The following is a 13,583-nucleotide window of genomic DNA, read 5'->3' on the forward strand; positions in this document are numbered from 1 at the left end:
ATGGGGATTAACCCAGCACAGAGACTGGGAATGGGGATTATCCCAGCACTGAGACAGGAAATGAGGATTATCCCAGCACAGAGACTGGGACAGGGAATGGGGATTAACCCAGCACAGAGACTGGGAATGGGGATTATCCCAGCACAGTGACTGGGAATGGGGATTATCCCAGCACAGAGACAGGGAATGGGGATTAACCCCGCACAGTGACTAGGAATGGGAATTAACCCAGCACAGAGACAGGGAATTGGGATTAACCCAGTACAGGGACAGGGAATGGGGATTACCCCAGCACACAGAGACTGAGAATGGGGATTATCCCAGCACAGAGACTGGGAATGGGGATTATCCCAGCACAGAGACAGGAAACGGGGATTATCCCAGCACAGAGACAGGGACAGGGAATGGAAATTAACCCAGCACAGAGACTGGGAATGGGGATTATCCCAGCACAGAGACTGGGAATGGGGATTATCCCAGCACAGAGACTGGGAATGGGGATTATCCCAGCACAGAGACTGGGAATGGGGATTAACCCAGCACAGGGACAGACACTTTATACACAGTGTGAGAGGCATCGACACTGGGGGATTCAACCTCACAGGATAGGCCATAGGAACATCACCCCAGGTCCATGACTGAGACAGTCATTCATCGCACTGTTCTAATCACAACACACTCAGAAAGTCAAAGAGAAAATGCTGGAAAATCTCAGCAGGTCTGACAGCATCTGTACAGAGAGAATAGAACCAACGTTTCTCAAACATTAACTCTATTCTCTCTCCACAGGTGCTGTCAGACCTGCTGAGATTTTCCAGCATTTTCTGCTTTTATTTCAGATTCCAGCATTCACTGTATTTTGCTTTTAAATTCCTGGAAAAGCTCAGGGATCTGGCAGCACTTATAGAGAGAGGAACAACGTTAACAATTTAAGGCTGTACATATTTGAAGGGGATGTGATGGCCTAATGGGATTATTGCGACATTATTAATCCAGAAACTCAGCTAATGTTCTGGGGACCCAGGTTCGAATCCCGCCACGGCAGATGGTGGAACTTAAATTCAGTAAAAATAATCTGGAATTAAGAATCTACTGATGACCATGAAACCCATTGTTGGAAAAACCCATCTGGTTCACTCATGTCCTTTAGGGAAGGAAATCTGCCATCCTTACAGTCTGGCCTCCAGAGCCACAGCAATGTGGTTGACTCTCAGCTGCCCTCAGGCAACTAGGGATGGGCAATAAATGCTGTAAGAAGTTTAACAACACCAGGTTAAAGTCCAACAGGTTTATTTGGTAGCAAAAGCCACACAAGCTTTCGGAGCTGCAAGCCCCTTCTTCAGGTGAGTGGGAATTCTGTTCACAAACAGGACATATAAAGCCACAAACTCAATTTACATGAATAATGGTTGGAATGGGAATACTTACAACTAATCAAGTCTTTAAGAAACAAAACAATGTGAGTGGAGAGAGCATCAAGACAGGCTAAAAAGATGTGTATTGTCTCCAGACAAGACAGCCAGTGAAACTCTGTGGGGGTTACAAATAGTGTGCCATGAACCCAATATCCCGGTTGAGGCCGTCCTCGTGTGTGTGGAACTTGGCTATCAGTTTCTGCTCAGCGACTCTGCGCCGTCGTGTGTCGCGAAGGCCGCCTTGGAGAACGCTTACCTGAATATCAGAGGCCGAATGCCCGTGACCGCTTGATGCGCGTCAATAAGCACATGGAATCAAGGCTTTGGTATTGAAGGCTTTAATAAAGTAACAAGGGAACTACTAACACGAATACACCAGTTCAGACTGAAGGGGTCCTGCCGGAGCAGGGGGTCTTATACCTCGCCACCGGAGGCGGGACCCCACTGGAATGTGCCACGATAACTCTCATAACAGGTAAACACCCTAACCCAACAACATAGTACAACCCCCACAGTAATAACACCCTAGCCCAACAGTAACATGGTAACAAACCCCAGTGGTGAACCAACGATGGTTCACCACATTCACCCCTCCTTTAAGAACAAAAGGTGGCGGGGTGGACGAAAAACAGACAATAACAGAAAAGTCACAGGATTCACAAGTCCAGACGGTCTGGAGGACCGCACCGACGCTGCGATCTCAACACCGGTTGCGAAACCGGAGCAGGTGCCGATCTCTTCAACACCGGTTGCGAAAACGGAGCAGGTGCTTGTGGTGGCGCTCTTAAAGTAACGTCTGGCTGTCCCCTCAAGGACTCCCGGGCCGGCCGGCCCTGGTGAGGCGATGGTGCAGGGGATCCTGGAACGTTTGGTGGTAGTGGTGGTGGTGATGATGATGGTGGCGCCGATCTCCGAGTCTCAGGCAAGCTGTACATGGGAGTAAAAGTGTAATGCACTGGTCCCGGTGCTGACCGCGCCACGTCTGGGGAAGTAATGAGGAGTAGTGGATTTGTGACTGGGGGAATAGGAGCGACAGGGGTTGCTACGTCCCCTGCGGGCGCCAGGTCTCTAATGGAGACAGTGTCCTCTCGCCCGTCAGGATATGCCACATAGGCATACTGAGGGTTGGCGTGGAGGAGTTGGACCGGTTCGACCAAGGGGTCGGACTTGCGAGCCCTCACATGGCGCCGCAGAAGGACGGGTCCTGGGTACGTCAACCAGGCTGGCAATGAGGTCCCCGAGGACGACTTCCGAGGGAATGAGAACATCCTCTCGTGGGGAGTAGCATTGGTTGCCGTACACAGGAGGGAGCGGATAGCATGGAGCGCATTTGGAAGGACCTCCTGCCAACGGGAGACTGGAAGGCCCCTGGATTTCAATGCCAGTAGGACAGCCTTCCAGACTGTAGCATTCTCCCTTTCCACCTGTCCGTTACCCCTAGGGTTGTAGCTCGTGGTTCTACTAGAGGCAATCCCGAATGAGAGCAGGAATTGCCTCAAGTCGTTGCTCATGAACGACGAGCCCCTGTCGCTATGAATATAGCAGGGGTACCCGAACAGGGTAAAAAGTTCACTGAAAACCTTGATGACGGTGGCAGTTGACGTGTCCGCACAGGGGAAAACAAACGGAAACCGGGAATACTCGTCTATTATATTGAGAAAATAGACATTCCGGTCCGTTGAGGGAAGGGGGCCCTTAAAATCCACACTCAGCCTCTCAAAAGGGCGAGTGGCCTTGACCAATTGTGCCCGGTCTGGTCGATAAAAGTGTGGTTTGCATTCTGCGCAAATCCGACAGCTTCTAGTTACTGACCTGACATCCTCCACCGAGTAGGGCAGGTTGCGGGCTTTGATGAAGTGGTAGAGTCTGGTGACTCCAGGATGACACAGATCATTGTGGAGAGCCTTCAAGCGGTCCTCCTGCATGATGGCGCATGTGCCGCGCGAGAGGGCATCCGAGGGCTCATTGAGCTTTCCTGGACGATACATAATATCGTAATTATAGGTGGAGAGCTCAATTCTCCACCGCAAGATCTTATCGTTCTTGATCTTGCCCCTCTGCGTGTTACTGAACATAAACGCCACGGATCGTTGATCCGTGATCAGGGTGAACCGCTTACCTGCCAGGTAATGGCGCCAGTGTCTGACTGCCTCCACAATGGCCTGAGCCTCCTTTTCCACCGCTGAGTGCCGAATTTCTGGGCCTTGAAGGGTGCGGGAAAAAAACGCGACGGGCCTGCCTGCCTGGTTTAGTGTGGCGGCTAGGGCGAAGTCAGATGCATCACTCTCCACCTGGAAAGGGATGGATTCATCCACCGCGTGCATCGTGGCTTTCGAGATGTCGCTCTTCAAAACCTTGAAGGCCAATTGGGCCTCCGGCGTAAGTGGGAAGGTCGTGGACTTAATGAGCGGACGAGCTTTGTCCGCGTAGTTGGGGACCCACTGTGCATAATATGAAAAGAACCCGAGGCATCTCCTCAGTGCCTTCGTGCTAGCGGGCAAGGGAAGTTCAGTGAGTGGGCGCATACGGTCTGGATCAGGGCCAATGACCCCGTTTTCCACCACGTATCCGAGGATGGCTAACCTACGCGTACGGAATACGCACTTCTCCCTGTTATAGGTCAGATTCAGGCGAGATGCAGTGCGCAGAAAGTGTTGGAGATTCGTGTCGTGGTCCTGCTGGTCATGGCCGCAGATGGTGACGTTATCCAGGTACGGGAAGGTAGCCCGCAACCCGTTCTGGTCCACCATTCGGTCCATAGCACGCTGGAAGACCGAGACCCCATTGGTGACACCAAATGGAACCCTGAGGAATTGGTATAGACGACCATCCGCCTCAAAAGCCGTATATTGTCGGTCCTCTGGGCGGATGGGGAGTTGATGGTAGGCGGACTTAAGGTCTATGGTAGAAAACACTCGGTACTGCGCAATCTGATTGACCATATCAGAAATGCACGGGAGAGGATACGCATCCAGCTGCGTGTATCTATTAATGGTCTGACTATAGTCGATGACCATCCGAGGTTTGTTCCCGCTTTTGACTACCACGACCTGCGCTCTCCACGGACTAGCACTGGCCTGTATGATCCCTTCCTTGAGGAGCCGCTGAACCTCAGATCTAATAAAGATCCGGTCCTCAGCGCTGTAACGCCTACTTTTAGTAGCGATGGGCTTGCAGCCAGGTACCAGATTTTTAAAAAGGGATGGTGTCGTGATCTTCAGGGTGGATAAATTGCACGCGGGGCGCTTTGGGCAATTTGGAGGCTGCGGCTGATTCCCTACTGCCAGTGAAGGGAGTGGCCCACCGTACTGTAGGATCACACTCTTCATGTGGACCATAAAGTTTAGTCCGAGGAGAACTGGCGCGCAAAGGTGAGGTAGCACAAGGAGCCTGTATTGCTCGTAAACTGTGCCCTGTACCTCAAGAGTTACCATACATCGTCCTTGGATCGGTACAGACCGGGACTGTGATGCCATGGAAATTGTCTGTTTGGCAGGGAGAACCCGGAGTCCACACCTTTTAGCAGTTTCAGGGTGTATGAAACTTTCGGTGCTCCCACTGTCAAACAGACAATTCACAGTTCTGCCACTAACCTTTACCTCCATCATAGAATGTTCCAGTCTGTAATGCCTGGTCTGATCCAGAGAGATCGACGCCACCGTTGGCCCCTGGGCGTCACTGCATGCTGCCGATGTGGATGCTGAGGACCCCTGCTGGTCGCTGCTGCATGCTGCCGATGTGGACGCTGAGGACCCCTGCTGGTCGCTCCTAGTCGTCGTGGACCATGATGGCCGCCCCCATGAATCGCATGTGGCCGAGGGCGCCAAGCGCAGCGACTCCTGGTGGTCTTCCTCCTCCTCCGTCAGCCACGATGGCGCCGTCCTGGATTCGCACGTGGTCGGACCTCGTGGGTACTGCGATGCCGAAGGAGATTGTCTCCATTCTGGAGGGTTACAAGCTGCACTGCCGTTTTTAGACTTAGACCAAGCTACACTGCCGTTTTTAGGCTTGGACCTGCAGACTTTGCCGTAGTGGCCTTTTTTACCGCACTGGCTGCAGATTGCCGTTCTTGCCGGACACTGTTGCCGTGGATGCTTGGCCCCTCCACAAAAATAGCATCGCTGGCCACCTGGAGCTGCCGCCGTCGTCGAATCGATCTGGGAGCGCGGGTTCGCGGGGCGAGGAGGGAGCTGAGCTTGCTCCAACCACGTTGACTGCACGTGGTCCTCGGGGTACAGCGCCAAGCTCTTCGACGCCGCCTCCAACCTCACGGCCATCCCCATTGCCTGGGTCAAGTTGAGTTTCCCCTTTTCTAGCAATTTAAGCCTGATGTACGAGGACCCTACCCCTGCTACGAACGCGTCTCGGGCGAGGTCGTACATATACTGCTCGGCGGAGACGTCCTTACAGTCGCAACCCCTGGCAAGCTGCAGGAGCTCATTGGCATAATCCTCTATGGTTTCGCCCGACTGCCGACGTCGTGTAGCGAGGAGGTAACGAGCATGTATCTCGTTGGGTGGCATAATGTACCTATTCTTTAGGAGCTCGACGGCACCCTGGTAAGTGGGAGCTGCACGAATGGCTAGGTAAATCGTGTCGCTTACCCTCGCGTGGAGGACCTGGAGTCTATCACTGTCTGTAGTGATAGCTACCGAGGCTGCCAGGTAGTCCTCAAAGCACTTCCACCAATGGTCGAATGTGTTAGCTGCACCGACCGCACGTGGGTCCAGTGGCAGACGATCCGGTTTTAGGATCAGTTCCATACTCTCTGTTTTTTTCTTCTTGTAGTACAGTTGTGAGTTTTCTGTTACTTTATTAAATTGATGCGCGTCAATAAGCACATGGAATCAAGGCTTTGGTATTGAAGGCTTTAATAAAGTAACAAGGGAACTACTAACACGAATACACCAGTTCAGACTGAAGGGGTCCTGCCGGAGCAGGGGGTCTTATACCCTGCCACCGGAGGCGGGACCCCACTGGAATGTGCCACGATAACTCTCATAACAGGTAAACACCCTAACCCAACAACATAGTACAACCCCCACAGTAATAACACCCTAGCCCAACAGTAACATGGTAACAAACCCCAGTGGTGAACCAACGATGGTTCACCACACCGCTGAAGCTGGCCAGCCAGCCAGGTCCCACAAATGAATTTTAAAATATTAGACTTGAGATGTTCACACTTTCTCTCTCCACAAATGCTGTCAGACCTGCTGAGTTTTGTTTTATTTCAATGTTCCAACATCTGCTGCACTTTTATTTTAGTAAGAAAGACTTGTACCTCACAGGAGATGCTTAGTCATCAGTTGTAATGTGGGAAGCACAGCGTGCAATCTGCACAGCAAGCTCCCAGCTGTGTTACAATAATGTGTTACGAACCCACATCGAGATGATGGTAATGTCATTGAACTAATAATCGAGATACCCCGGCCAATGGACTGAGAGACATAGGTTCAAAACCCATCAGAGGATTCAATTGATAAATTCCTGGTTTGGGTCACTGTCTGTGCGGAGCCTGCACCTTCTCCCCGTGTCTGCATGGGTTTCCTCCATCAGAGGATACAGCAGGATACAGGTCAGTTGGAGACTTGGGCGGAGAGATGGCAGATGGAGTTTAATCCAGACAAATGTGAGGTAATGCATTTTGGAAGGTCTAATACATGAAAAAGTTGCCATATGGTGGGTTATTGAACCAGTTGGTGGAGCTTTATTCAAGAGGTGTTACAGTCCAGGATGGGAGAGAGGGATAATCCCCCAAATGCCTCTGATGTCAGAATGTAATCATGTGGCACACTACACAGAGATTCATTGGTTTATAATACATGACAAAAAGCTACCACCTTTATCAGGTGTGGCCTACACGTGATCCAGTTTTAACTGCCCTCTGCGACATTCAAGCACTCAATGCAGGAGAGCAACAAATGTTGGCTTTTGCCAGCAACGTCCACACCCCATCGGAGAATAAACTGGAAAACAGGTACAGTAATCACTGGATAAAAGCGAATTACTGCGGGTGCTGGAATCTGAAACCAAAAGAGAAAACGCTGGAAAATCTCAGCGGGTCTGGCAGCGTCTGTAAGGAGAGAAAAGAGCTGACGTTTCGAGTCCAGATGACCCTTTGTCAAAGCTTTGACATCTGGACGCGAAACGTCAGCTCCTTTCTCTCCTTACAGACGCTGCCAGACCCGCTGAGATTTTCCAGCGTTTCCTCCTTTGGTTTTAGATGCAGTAATCAGTTTGAATGCTGGTTGAAATTTAACATTAGTCAGAACACACCCTGATCTCCAGTAATGTTATCTTAAAGGCATTAAGAATCGAAAGAAGTTTCCCTGTTCCCAAAACAAGTCATTATTTGAAAATTTGACAACTGGATCAAGGTCTTCACTGCTCAGGGCGCTGACTGATATCGTACGGGTAGAATAGCGGTGGAGCTCTGTCTGGATAACTGGTGGAGAGACTACCCTTCCGGGGACCATATCCCTCTATTCCCATCCTGTTCATGTACTTGCCAAGATGCCCCTTAAAGGTCACTACCATATCTGCTTCCACTACCTCCCCCGGCAACAAGTTCCAGGCACCCACTACTCTCTGTGTAAAACATCTGCCTCGTACATCTCCTTTAAACCTTGCCCCTCACACCTTAAACCTGTGCCCCCTAGTAACTGACTCTTCCACCCTGGGAAAAAGATTCTGACTATCCACTCTGTCCATGCCCCTCATAATCTTGTAGACTTTCTATCAGGTCGCCCCCTCAACCTCCGTCGCTCCAGTGAGAACAAACCAAGTTTCTCCGACCTCTCCTCATAGCTAATGCCCTCCATACCAGGCATCATCCTGGTAAATCTTTTCTGTACCCTCTCCAAAGCCTCCACATCCTTCTGGTAGTGTGGCGACCAGAATTGAACACTATATTCCAAGTGCGGCCTAAGGTTCTATAAAGCGTCAACATGAGGAGTTTGAATTGCTGACTGGTTTGTGTGGATCAGCTGGTATTGAGTTACTCACTGACACACCAACCAAACACATTTTGCCTGGGAGAAAAATGTTACTCAGCCGACTCCTGGGTACATCAGATATTTATTTTATTTTGGAAAATGAAACGCCATCAAGGGCAGGCAAACACCAATGTGACATTGGAGAAAAGTGAAGATACTCTGGCAACTTCCTGAACAGGCTCAGAGTTAATCAATTGCATTAAAATATAATTCCATCTTTATTATGAAAGCTGGAGAGAGAATCCAGCATCTGTTCTCTGAGTGAGGCACCGCTCCCAGTGCAGAATGTTTAAAACAATACACAGCAACAAACAGCCATGTTCCTCCCACATCTTCAGGCAGCTCTGGTCCCAAGCTGCAGAGAATGGAGCCTTGGCCTCTCTCGCACCCACCAACTCTCGGCAGACCCAGGGCACCGTATTCACAAACTCTGGATGTTACTGGAGTCAGATTAAAACGTAGCAGTTTTCTAAAACTCTGTTTTTGTTGCAAGGAAGATCCTAACGCACAAAACAGACCCTCAGAGGAAAGGGAGCAAGGAGATTCCCACCAACAACATTTTCATAATTAGCAATCCCCCTCCCCAAAAAGCCCCTCTCCACGTGACCCCCCCCTCTCTCCCATGGACCCCCTCTCTCTCCCCGTGACCCCCTCTCTCCACAGTCTCCCTGTGACCCCCCTCTCCCCCCATGATCCCCTCCCTCCACACACTGCCCGTGACTCCCTCTCTCTCCACAGTCTCCCCGTGACCTCCCTCTCTCTGTGACCCCCTCTCTCCACACACACCTCACACGCACACACACACACACACACACACACACACACACACAGGGGTGGATTCAGGTTCTGGGTATGATGTTGAGTCAATGTCGGTGTTGGGAGGGGAGTGAGGGGGGGATTAACAAGGGGACAAAGACAGGATGATACTGGCTCCTAAGGATAAAGTCCTTCTTCCCACTGGTGACAGAGTGACTGCGATAAAACACTGTGACCACAGGAGGGTAAACCTCAGCAGGTTACTGAAAGGAGGTGGAGGAGAAACTCTCTGTGATAACGCAAAGTGCCCGGGATACAGCAGGGGTGTAAGGTGGTGTCGAGACTCAATGGCTTCACATTGGCTCCAGTGAACACTTACTCTTTAATATATTTATTACGCCCATTGAGCAAACCAAACTCATTTCCCATCAAAACCATCACCCTTCCCATCCCTGGCAGAGACAGGGGGGTAACAGGTTTCAATCACAGTGAGGACAAGGCCAAAACAGCACAACACTGCAGTGAATAAAGCGGCAGGAGCGTGCACACAAACAGAAGTGAAGCTAATGTGACCCAAAGCCAGGTTCCAGTGTTGGGGGGGGGGTGCTGGAGGGGATGGGGGGGGGGGGGGGGGTTGGTGCTGGAGGGGATTGGGGAGGGGGGGTGCTGGAGGGGATTGGGGGGGGTGGTGCTGGAGGGGATTGGGGAGGGGGGGGGTGAGGGGGGTGCTGGAGGGGATTGGGGGGGTGCTGGAGGGGATTGGGGTGGGGGGGGGTGAGGGGGGGTGCTGGAGGGGATTGGGGTGAGGGGGGGGTGAGGGGGGGTGCTGGAGGGGATTGGGGGGGTGAGGGGGGTGCTGGAGGGGATTGGGGGGGTTGGTGCTGGAGGGGATGGGGGGGTGAGGGGGGGTGCTGGAGGGGATTGGGGGATGATGGGAGGTGCTGGTGGGGATTGGGGGATGATGGGGGGGTGCTGGAGGGGATTGGGGAGGGGGGTGCTGGAGGGGATTGGGGGGTGCTGGAGGGGATTGGGGGGTGCTGGAGGGGATTGGAGGGGGGAGGAATCATGAAGATGAACAAACCGGCTGACCAATGGGGGATTGAGGGACAGGAAGTCATGTGATGAAATCTCCAGGAAAATATCCGACCAGAGTTGGCAACTGAAACGGGATCTGATGGAGATGCCGGAATGGAACTCTGCAAGGCGTTATTCAGCATCTAGTCCCGCGGCTGGTGTTGCGAGTGTCTGGCTGGTCAGTAACTGGAGCCTCCGCCACACGGTTCTAGACTGAGTTACCTGCCCTCAGTTTGAATGGACGGGAATATCACAGGCTGAGGGAACCCAGAGACGACAGACACCAGCTGTGTGCAGAAACCCGGAGACAGTGGAAGAGGCGGGCAGAGAGAATGTCCTTCAGTATGAACGCCAACCCATCCAATCAGGATGTGCTGCTGGTTTGACATCAGTTAGAGGGACAGTAATGTCTGAGCAACTCACTCCAATTCCTTGACTAGGGTAGAAAGCTCATGAGTAAATCTCCAGATAAAACCAACCAGTCATTCCCAATGATGATGATTTTTTTACACATTTCCCCTCAAAACCATCACCCTTCCCATCCCTGGCAGAGACAGGGGGTGGGGTAAGTTGCACAAAGTCACAAGTGAACATGTCCTCCATTCAAAACACAGGTCAGATACTGACACCAGCGTCTGTCTAATTGGCTGGAATTTAAAATAATAATCCTTCAGCAACTAAAGGCACCTTCATCCCATCTTCCTTCTTGCGTTGGACAATCGTCAGTAATTCTGTTGTTGACCTCGAACAAACATTTCAACTCCAGTCTCTGGATCGCCTCGGCAATGAGAAGACGCCATGGAAGTGTCCAGAGGTTGGTGGAAGATTGCATCATTCCATCTGCTTCCCAAGATCCAGCTCATTCACAGGAAAATCCATCAGTCGCATCATGATTCTCACGTCTTCCTCCAACCACCTTTCTCACTCATTCAAAAGACATCAGGTTCAGTGGAGACTGCAACACAAGTTAAACCAGTTCAGAGCAACAGGCAGCTTAATGTAAAATGTGAGGTCATCCAATTTGGTAGGAATAACAGCAAAATGGACTACTATTTAAATGGTAAAAAATTGCAGCATACTGCTGTGCAGAGGGACCTGGGTGTCCTTGTGCAGGAATCTCAAGGAGTTGGTTTGCAGGTGCAGCAGGTAATTAAGGCGGCAAATGGAATTTTGTCCTTCATTGCTGGAGGGATAGACTTTAAAAACAGCGAGGTTATGTTGCAGCTGTATAAGGTGCTGGTGAGGCCACACTGGAGTACTGTGTACAGTTTTGGTCTCCTTACTTGAGAAAGGATATACTGGCACTGGAGGGGGTGCAGAGGAGATTCACTAGGTTGATTCCGGAGTTGAGAGGGTTGGCTTATGAGGAGAGACTGAGTAGACTGGGGCTACACTCATTGAAATTCAGAAGAATGAGGGGATAGAAATATATAAGATTATGAAGGGAATAGAGGGACCGGGGCGGACGGAGAGAGGGACCGGGGGCGGACGGAGAGAGGGACCGGGGGCGGACGGAGAGAGGGACCGGGGCGGACGGAGAGAGGGACCGGGGCGGACGGAGAGAGGGACCGGGGCGGACGGAGAGAGGGACCGGGGCGGACGGAGAGAGGGACCGGGGCGGACGGAGAGAGGACCGGGGCGGACGGAGAGAGGGACCGGGGCGGATGGAGAGAGGGACCGGGGCGGACGGAGAGAGGGACCGGGGCGGACGGAGAGAGGGACGGGGGGACTGAGAAGTGTAGGGCAGGGTTCAGTTGGAATTCACCCTGTGTGTGTCCTCTGCCACGTCTCACGGTCATTTCTTACTGAGGAGCTGCTATTTGCTGAGGTTTCTGATGATAAGATTATCCAGGCTGTTCCCCAAGACCTGCCCATTCAAACAAACAGCTGCAGTGGCTGTGACGCACTCTGGGGCATCGGGGTTTGAATGTTGCAGGAACGGTCTCAGTGAGACTGGCTGACAATCCCTCTTTCTACCATATCCTGTGGGGGCAGTGTTGTTCATTAACATCTCAGGCTGTGTCTCATAGTTTCCCATGGGATGAAAAGCGGCTGTGGTCTGGGAACGGTTTTGACCAAGCTGGCTGCTGTCGCAGTGACGACATTTCTAACAGTATTTCCCTGGCTGTAAAGTGCTTTTGGATGTCCTGAGATTGCGATAGGGTGCTATATAAATGAAAATGTTTCCAATCTCAGTGAATATTTCACTGTTCAGTAAAAGACCCAGGAAGTATCAAGTTTCTGAGGGTTACGAGGGCAGTGGGTGAGGGGAATGGGCAGTAAGTCCCATCCTCTGTGAATCAGGCTCCTGATCTGCCCAAGGCTGCAAGAAACTACAAAAGGTTGTGAATGTAGCCCAATCCATCACTCAAACCAGCCTCCCATCCATTGACTCTGTCTACACTTCCCGCTGCTTCGGCAAAGCAGCCAGCATAATTAAGGACCCCGTGCACCCCAAACATTCTCTCTTCTACCTTCTTCCACCAGGAAAAAGGTACAAAGTCTGAGGTCACGCACCGACTCAAGAACAGCTTCTTCCCTGCTGCTGTCAGACTTTTGAATGGACCTACCTTGCATTAAGTTGATCTTTCTCTACACCCTAGCTAGGACTATAACACTACATTCTGCACTCTCTCCTTTCCTTCTCTATGAACGGTATGCTTTGTCTGTATAGCGCGCAAGAAACAATACTTTTCACCATAAAGTGACAACAATAAATCAAATCAATTCATTGCATCCTGGTCCACGTGCGGCAGCCTCCAGGAAGAGGAGCTGAATCTCACTATCAGCGCAAACATCCCAAGAACAGAACAAGACTTTCTTCCTTCAAATCAGTGGGTCCCTGAGCAGGTAACACTCACCTGGTTCCTGTGAGGTTTGCAGGCTTGGCTAAGGTGTCTGAACCAGAGTGTGGCATCCAGACTACCCGCTGCATGAAATTGATAGCAAGTCCTGCTTGGAAAACAGAGGAGAGCGGAGGCAAGTTTAGATCATTAAAGCAGAGCGGAGAGTCGCCAGATCCTCAATTTGTGAAACCACAAACTGGGGAGAGAAGGAGGGAGGGGTGGTTGGGGAGAGAGGGGAGGGAGGGGTGGTTGGGGAGAGAGGGAGGGAGGGGTGGTTGGGGGAGAGAGGGAGGGAGGGGTGGTTGGGGGAGAGAGGGAAGGGAGGGGTGGTTGGGGGAGAGAGGGGGGGAGGGGTGGTTGGGGGAGAGAGGGGGGGAGGACACAAGGCACAACTAAACCCAACTCCTGAAGGGTGTTGACAGAGACACATTAGCAATCGCAAATGACAAATATGGGGCAAAGAACCTCTCCACACTCCCCCCTCCCAAAGACAC

This window comes from Mustelus asterias, unplaced genomic scaffold, assembly GCF_964213995.1.
Source record: "Mustelus asterias unplaced genomic scaffold, sMusAst1.hap1.1 HAP1_SCAFFOLD_1857, whole genome shotgun sequence".
Lineage (NCBI taxonomy): Eukaryota > Metazoa > Chordata > Chondrichthyes > Carcharhiniformes > Triakidae > Mustelus > Mustelus asterias.